Source organism: Cucumis melo, chromosome 9 (genome assembly GCF_025177605.1).
Source record: "Cucumis melo cultivar AY chromosome 9, USDA_Cmelo_AY_1.0, whole genome shotgun sequence".
NCBI lineage: Eukaryota > Viridiplantae > Streptophyta > Magnoliopsida > Cucurbitales > Cucurbitaceae > Cucumis > Cucumis melo.
In genome coordinates, this window is record NC_066865.1 from 8,503,479 (window position 1) to 8,511,559 (window position 8,081).

Below are 8,081 nucleotides of genomic sequence, written 5' to 3' on the forward strand. Positions count from 1 at the left end.
GAGGAAAAAATTGATTAAAAATGTATACTTGATATATATATTTAATACGAGTTTGTGGAAACTAATTATGGAGGAAAGAGAAAATACTTGGTTATTTGAAAAAGGAAAAAGAAAATAATAACAATAATAATATTTATTATTATTATTATTATTATTATTATTATTATTATTATTATTATTATTATTATTATTATTATTATTATTATTTTATTCAAAACCCACTTTGAGAAGTGTGCACCATCTTCAACCTCTCCTTCTTCCCCCTTGAACCTTAGCCGTCGCGTGCTTTGTGACCTTCTGTCTTCCTCGCCGTTCACTGTTGCAACTTCTGTCCACCGTTCATCGACAACCAATCAGTCTTCTCCGTCCATCGAAGCTGCCCTAAGCTAGGTCATTTTTCGTCGCGTTTAACCCAATCAAAGTGTCCTTTCCGTGTCGTTCTCCTTAAGTTCACGAGCCAAACGTTTTTGTCTGCTGTCCTGCGCTAACGTCCTTCAATCGAACTTCGCCTAGCCCATTGTTCGGTTGCCGTTCTCCCCTCTCTTAGTTGAGTCACAAAGGGTTCTTTCACACTTTTCTTTCAATTGTTTGAGCTTGTAAGTTTTTGGGATGATTTTGATGGGTTTTGGTTATACCCTGATAATCTTTCTTGGCTTGAAAAATTAACTTATTTTTTTATTTGAATTGAAGTTTTCCCTTGAAGGTTCAATTGGCTAAATTGGAAGAATTACGCATTAGTTTCAACCTCAATTTTGGGTAAGTTGATTTGAGGAAATTTTTAGACAACATCCAACTGTTAATTTTTATTAATTAAGTTATTTGAATTTTTTCCATTACTGTTTAAGATGTGTTCATTGAAAAGTTTTGACTATCAGCTAAGAAATAAACTTTTAGCTAATCTCAAGGTAAAAGAATCTACTATTCGACCTTCGAATCAAATTTAAGAGACTGTATGTGTTTATGGATTATGCATTGATGCTAGCTAAAATGCACAGTTGGTTTGTGTAAATGTTGACTGATGATACATGATGATTAAGCATGATTTATGGATTCCATGCTTTTTGGATTGTTATGCGTTATGACTGTTAAGGCTATCGATTCATGTCGTGTTTATGTTTATTGTTACATGCTTTTGGACTGTGGTGTGTCTGTTAACTTTGGTTGTTAAGTTTTTTATCCTACCTACCTATCTATGGGATCACTTGCACCACTAAGGGTATTTCTACAGGACCACTCGCACTATTAAGTGTATACCTACAAATCACATACACAATTAGGGGTTAGTTGTATTGTGTTCATACGGGTTACTCGCATGACTAAGGATGTTCCGATGGGATCACTCGCATGATTAGGGGTGTACCTACATATCACAAACATGTTTAGGAGTGTGTACCTACGATCATTCGCACGACTAGGGGTGCTCCTATAGGATAGCCTAGCGGGACCACTAATGGGTTTCTTACTGGGTATATAAATTCACTCTTTTCTATGTTTAATATTTCAGGCAAAAGGTAAAGGGTCCGGAAAGCTGGCAATGGATTCTCTTACCTTGAGATTAGCTAAAAGTTTATTCCTATAGATCTTAAACTTTAGGTATAAAATTCAAATAACTTAATTAATAATCCATAAACACATACAGTCTTTAGGTATTGATTTATATAATCCATAAACACATAAAAATTAACTTATTTTTTGATTTGAATTGAAGTTTTCCCTGGAAGGTTCAATTGGCTAAATTGGAAGAATTACGCATTAGTTTCAACCTCAACTTTGGGTAAGTTGATTTAAGGAAATTTTTTAGACAACAACCAACTATTACTTTTTATTAATTAAGTTATTTGAATTTTTTCCATTACTATTTAAGATCTATTCATTGGAAAGTTTTGACTATCAGCTAGGGAATAAACTTTTAGCTAATCTCAAGGTAAGAGAATCTACTATTCGACCTTCGAATTAAATTTAAGAGGTTGTATGTGTCTTATTTATTTTTATATTTTTCTTTAAAAAATGTTAGAACCCACATGTCATGTTTGCATGATATTTTTTATTAGTTTTGACAGTTTATGTTTTACGAGCATTTATTTTTTGTTAAATTTCTTAAAATTTTGGTTTTCCTTTACGAAAGAAAGTGTCATTTGTTAATTTGCCTTTTTAGTAACGACCTTAACTTAGTTCAAGAGTTTGGGTCATTACATCTTGGACTTAAGAACCCTTAAGTCTTTCAAGAGCTATAGTGTAGGAAGTGAAAGTTGAAGTTTGTTTTAAGTTTACCAAAAAAGATGGAAGGAAATTTTATTAAAAGTTGGTTGTTACACAAGTTTCATGGTTTAAGTGTCATCGTAAAAGTGGCCTTAAGGAAGGAATTTTGACTAAGTGTTCGTGTTAGGCGGTCAAAGAGAGGTTAGCAAGGAGGAGGAAAGGCTAAATATCAAACATGATATTTTGAGCCAAGGCTAGAAGGCTAAAGTTTTTAAAATAACCTCTAAAGGACATAAGGTAGGCAGTAATGAGTGAAGAGCCATGCTAGGCGAGGAGCGTCATGCTATGTGTTTAGCTTGACAAGCTTGGCTAGGCAAGAAAGGTGTGCTAGTGAGTTACATCATGCAACCAAGGTAAGACACAGAGGTAAAGGCCACGCGAGCGACTGTGCGGGAAGGTTTGGTTATGTGCATGTAAGAAGCCCATGCGAGCAAAGGAAGCGTGAGGCATTTTGTGCAAGAGGTGGAAATGGAATCCAAGTGGCAAGGTGTAAATCCTGAACTATAGGATTCTTAAGTCTCCTATGCCAAGACCTCTAAAATAAGGCTACGCGACCAAGCATGCAACTAAGGGTTCGCAAGCTTGGCTAGGCGAGGAGATTCATGTTAAACGATTTTTGAACATGAGTTCGACAACAAGACATATCAAGGGAACCTCTGAAGCATGTGACCAAGTAACCCATGAGAGTTAAGTGTGGTATGGTTTGAAGGTTATGTGGACAAAAGAGTGTCTTAGGCATTTAGAGCCTTGTGGTTTAAAGGTTTTCCGATGTCATTGCATGCAACGCACCTAGATGTTGGCAAGTAAGAGGTATAATGTAAGAGGTATAATGTAAGGCCCTAATCACGTCCCGCTAAAGCGATAAAGACCCTTCAATGCGGATGTCGAACAAAGAGATTTCTGATAATAGAACTTGTTCCACGAAAGAATTATGGGCGAGACTCTAATCTGGAGAAAGTAAGTCCTATTAAAGAGGATCCTTATTGGGAAGTTATTCGGATATAAGTATAAGACATTTCGTGAGAAAAGATGTGAAAAGAGAAAATGCGACACGAAGAGAAATGCTTAAGTCTAAGTCCTATCGTATGAAAGGTAAGCGACGCGATAAGAATAACTGGCGAGGAAGAAGTTTGCGTTGGATGCTAAGAGTTAGGCATTTAGTGTGGTAACACGTTAAGAAGTACCTACGCTCAACAGAATGAGGCGAGAAAGTAGGTGCCCTATTAAGCTGATTTGACAACTTGGTGGGGAAAGTAAATGTTTATTGTTTTCCGATAAGGTAAGGGAGAGTTAGACGATTAAAGAGTTTGACTTTTGAAGGAGATAAGGTTGGCGTCTCAAGAGAACATCGAATCGCCACTGATGTTTAGCTTATGTGTCGAGTATAGGTTGGTGATAACTTGTAGAAATACAAGTTATTATAGCCTTTTAAATAGAATAATATGACCAAAATGCATAAGAAATGTGTTAAATCGCGTAGCTTATGTGTGAATTCATAAATATTTGGAAATACACTTTACATAAGCTTTCATGCCTATTTCACCCTGTTTTTAGTGTCTTAATGCAAGATAATGAACAAAAGAAGAAGTTAGCGAATTGCAGAGGAACTCGCGTGAAGACTAGGTGAAAAGACCATATTAATAGGCAAGAAGAGGTTTGTTAAAAGACGAAAGTGGTAGATGGAGTTGATGTAACTTAATAGGGAAGCAACTTTTAGAACTAACATGTTCAGAAGATTAGATTTCCCGCCTAAATCTACCTATATAAAGACTTCATCACCATCAAGAAAAGTGTCCGATCAGGATTTGAATGAACCCATGTCACAGCCTGAATGGTCAGACCCTAGAGAGTGGTGGAAAGGAGTAGCCTTTCCACCGTCTGTAAAGTTTTTCTTCATCTTCTCTAGTCAGTCTAAGGGTGAGAGATTGAGGTTTGAGTGAAGAAGATCTCATTTCCACTTCCGCCTAACTTAAAAGTCATTTCTATTCTTTCCATTTTTGTATTTCTTTACATTGTATTTGTTTATATTGTATAGTTGCCAACGACCTATATTCTTTAATACAATGTATATTTATACCTCTTTAATCCATTCATCTCTTTACTGCTCATTCATCCTTGTTTTATTTGTCGTTTAAGTCTTATGATAAGTTCTTGATAAGAAGGTTAGCTTATATTTCTTATCGCATTAGCTAAGCTATTTTTCTCACTTGACCAGTGTATATTGTCAACTACCCGAGAGGGTAAGTAGCAAGGATATGACTAATGCGTGTAAGGAGAAGTTTGGAGACAAACTCCACCTTGGCAAGATAACTTCCATAATTTTTATCTCAAAAGGAGAACAATTGTGGGTATTAGGTGCCGAGAGATTATCACCCTTAAACGCAAAGCTCTATAAGTCATGTAAGTGAAGCGTTTTAGATATAACTTGCTTAATGCAAGTTGGTCATTTCAATCCCGAGAGGTGAACAAGTATGTCATTTAAAGACACCGAGAGATGCTGGCCTTAATCACAAGCACGTTAACTAAGTTATATTGCATCAAGGATCTTTGATTGCTTAATTGCCTTATAATTCATAGACTTTACTTCACCCCCTTCTTTTATACAAGTTAGTTCACAATTCTATCGCCCATCCATCTAAATTCCCCTTTTACAGATTCTCTAGTATAGATAAGTAGATATAGTTTAGAGTTACATTTATTTACACTGTATAGTTTATTCTTTTATATTGCCCAAACGCTTAGTGAACCTTAAACTAAGCTTTGATATGAAGTTCCTGTGTTGGACTCTGGATCACCCAGATAAACCTATTGTTTCACTTACACTTGGACAAGCAGTAGAAAAACTTGTACACGACTAGGACTTAGAAGTATGCGATGTATAGAGACATCGGAAGCATTTTGCATGCAATGATCATGTCTGAACACATAATGAAGAAATTGATAGGGAGCATTTCGCATGTAATGATCTTGAATCAATGATATATTATGAAGAATGAAATATATTTTACCTCACTAAGTTCGTTGAGTTAACAAACTAGATCAAGTTGTAGGCACGGTTGAGTGGAATTGACTCCGAAGAAGCGTTGTCTCCAAACTCAAATAACACAACTGCACACCCGTATGCAATTGGCTACATGGTGTGGCAAATTGGTGAAAAGATACGTGTATAGCATGGAAGTGACCCTTGGATGTGAAAGGTCACAATAAATAGAGCCAAAGGTCGAAGGGAAAATAGGAGTGTTGTTTGAAAGTATTAGAATTCTCGAACAAAGATGACAAAGGAAAGTTCTGAGTGATGAAGCAGCAGTCAAGGGAACAGCTAGGTGAGAAGAGGAATCTAAAAGCAGAGAAGGAAGGAGTTGAAGCTAAGTATTTTTTATGAGTGACAAAACCAGATTTCAACGCGATTTCTGAGTTGTTATTTATGCTTAAATGTTTTCTATGTTTGGATACGAGTTATGAATAAATGTTTGTGAGTGATTCTTCATAAACAAAACGAGTATCTTTGTGAGAGATCTTTGTAACAAATGATTGTCTTGAGTAACTTTCATAGACAGAAGGTTTGTGAATCTTTTATCAAATGAAGAAATGTTTATGAATGATTTTCCTAAATAGTTAATATTGTATTTGTAAGCTTGATATGTGAAAGATGTATTCTTTTGATGATTATTTGAAAGTACTCTATCATTTATGCTTATTACATGATATTGTTGCTACTATGATTTTATGTAAGGAAAATAAGCTAGCTAGCTAATCTTTCGGTTTTAATAATTATATAACTTAAGAAGATGAGACCTATTGAAAGACGCTGGTGGAAATCTTAGGTCACTCGCATAACGATAGTCAAGTTTGAATCCCAGGTCTAGGAGAGGGGAGAGTCCTAGGTCGGGGTGGTTATGATGAGTTCTTGATGTTGGACGCTGGTGGAAATCTCAAGTAACTTGCTTGATGTTGGTTGAGTGTGAATCCCAGGTTACGACATGGGGAGAATTATAGGTCTAGGCGAGATGGTGATGAGACGTTGGTTGAATGTGAATACCAAGTCTGAGAAAGATTAAATGTAACGAGATGTAGGTGGAAATCTTAGGTAACTTATGTGATGTTTGTTGAATGTGAATCCCAGGTCTCAATGATGAGTAGGTTTATGAGATGATCTAAGAACGCGGTGCTTATGATGCTTGTTGTACTGATGGTTGAACTGTTTGTGGCTTGATGCGATGAGATTCATGTGTTGTGGTTTGATCTTGTTGATTTTGTGTGTTTTGTGTGTTTTCTCCAAAAAGGTTTACTCAAACTCATCACTCCCTAAGCCCGTTTAACTTATATTTTAAGTTTTCACCTTTGCAGATTGTAAAGTGTTGAAGCCAAGTGAAGGATGGATCCTAGGTGTTGTAGCCTAGTTAAGGATGGACGATAGAGTTATTCTGTAGTCTTATGTGGCATGTTAGCCATGGTATCTCCTCTTGAGTCTAAGGAGTCGGTTGGAAAGTAAATTGCTCTTTAGTGTGGATGGTCTGACTCAGTAGGAAGGCGAGTGCAATACTAAGATTGATGAGGCCAAGCAAGAAGAGCCAGAGAGCTGAAAAGCTGAGTCAAGGAAAAGGTAGCCTTAAACGTGGTTCGTTAAGAGAAGTGGTTGGGCGACCAAGACAAAGGACTAAGTGGCACTATTACACCTCTAGGTTCTTGCCACAAAGAGTAACGTTTAGCGATGAAGAAATAAAAGGAGACTCTAAAGTTAGTCCTTGAGTTAGGTTATTGATGACTCGAGGAAAAGGGTCGAGATCGAAATTCTTATACTCCACAAGACCTTGGTGCGAAGAGCGGCACCTTGGTGGAAGAAGGGTGTGAGAAGATTAGACTTGGTTTTATTTATGCACAATAAAGTTTAAGGGTTACAATTTGTAATTCATGAACCTTGTAAAAGTGTTGAGTTAATAAAGAGAGTAAGTTTAATTTATTCTTCCGCTGTGTTTATTTTTGTGCTTATCGCCTACAAGTTGTTGGGTTAAGTGATAAAAGTTAGGCGACAAAGCTAGGTTAAAGAGTTGTTTATCCGCTACAAAAAGTTGTGAAGGTCTCTAAGGCTCAATGGAAGAGCTTTGTAAAGAGGCTAGTTAAAGAGTTGTTCCACTTACTAGGTGTTCGTGCGTCATCTCGCAGGGAGGTACACGATGGATGTCTTGACGGCACGTTCTGATCTGATCACAGGAAGTGACGTTTGGGGTAGGGTGTGACAAGTAAAGTAAAAGCTATGCAAAGGTTCCAATAGATAGATCATTTTCAAACGGACAGAGCTTCCAATTTACTCATGTGTTTTCTCTCAAACCAGTTTCAAAAGCTTATATTTTGAGTCAAACTAGAAAATTGTGAATCAACGATGCAAATATGTGTCATAAAGAGTTTCCATGACACATATTTTGTGTTTGAAGTCACTATAAAGATATGACATAAAATGACATTTCAGAAAAAGTGTCGCTAAATTTGCATAAACAACATTAATTTAGTATCAACAATACACTTATATTACCGCTCTAAATCTGTTACTGTTATCTTTAATTTGGTACAATAAAAATGTTGTTGTTCATGTGCTACTTGGTTTATTATGTCACTTTTTGTTATTGACATCATTTATTTCATGTCATGTGTTAGCTTTTCATTACACATAATACATATGTACTATCAAACACTGTACCAGTGTAATAATTATTTATACATCAACTCTTCTTGAACATCGTTATTTTTCATATCACAACATATGTTTTACTGTCATATAATTACTTATTTCGACATTTTTCTGCTGTAAAAATATTGAAGTTCGG

The 8,081-nt window shown here is 36.1% G+C and overlaps 1 long non-coding RNA gene across 1 annotated transcript; it reads left to right on the forward strand.

Moving 5' to 3' along the window:
- Window positions 1-230: 230 nt before the first annotated feature.
- Window positions 231-7,219, forward strand: LOC127150914 (uncharacterized). The gene is made up of 3 exons (XR_007823491.1): window positions 231-596; window positions 691-756; window positions 6,607-7,219. It is a non-coding gene; the product is annotated as an uncharacterized LOC127150914 (long non-coding RNA).
- The last annotated feature ends 862 nt before the right edge of the window (window positions 7,220-8,081 follow it).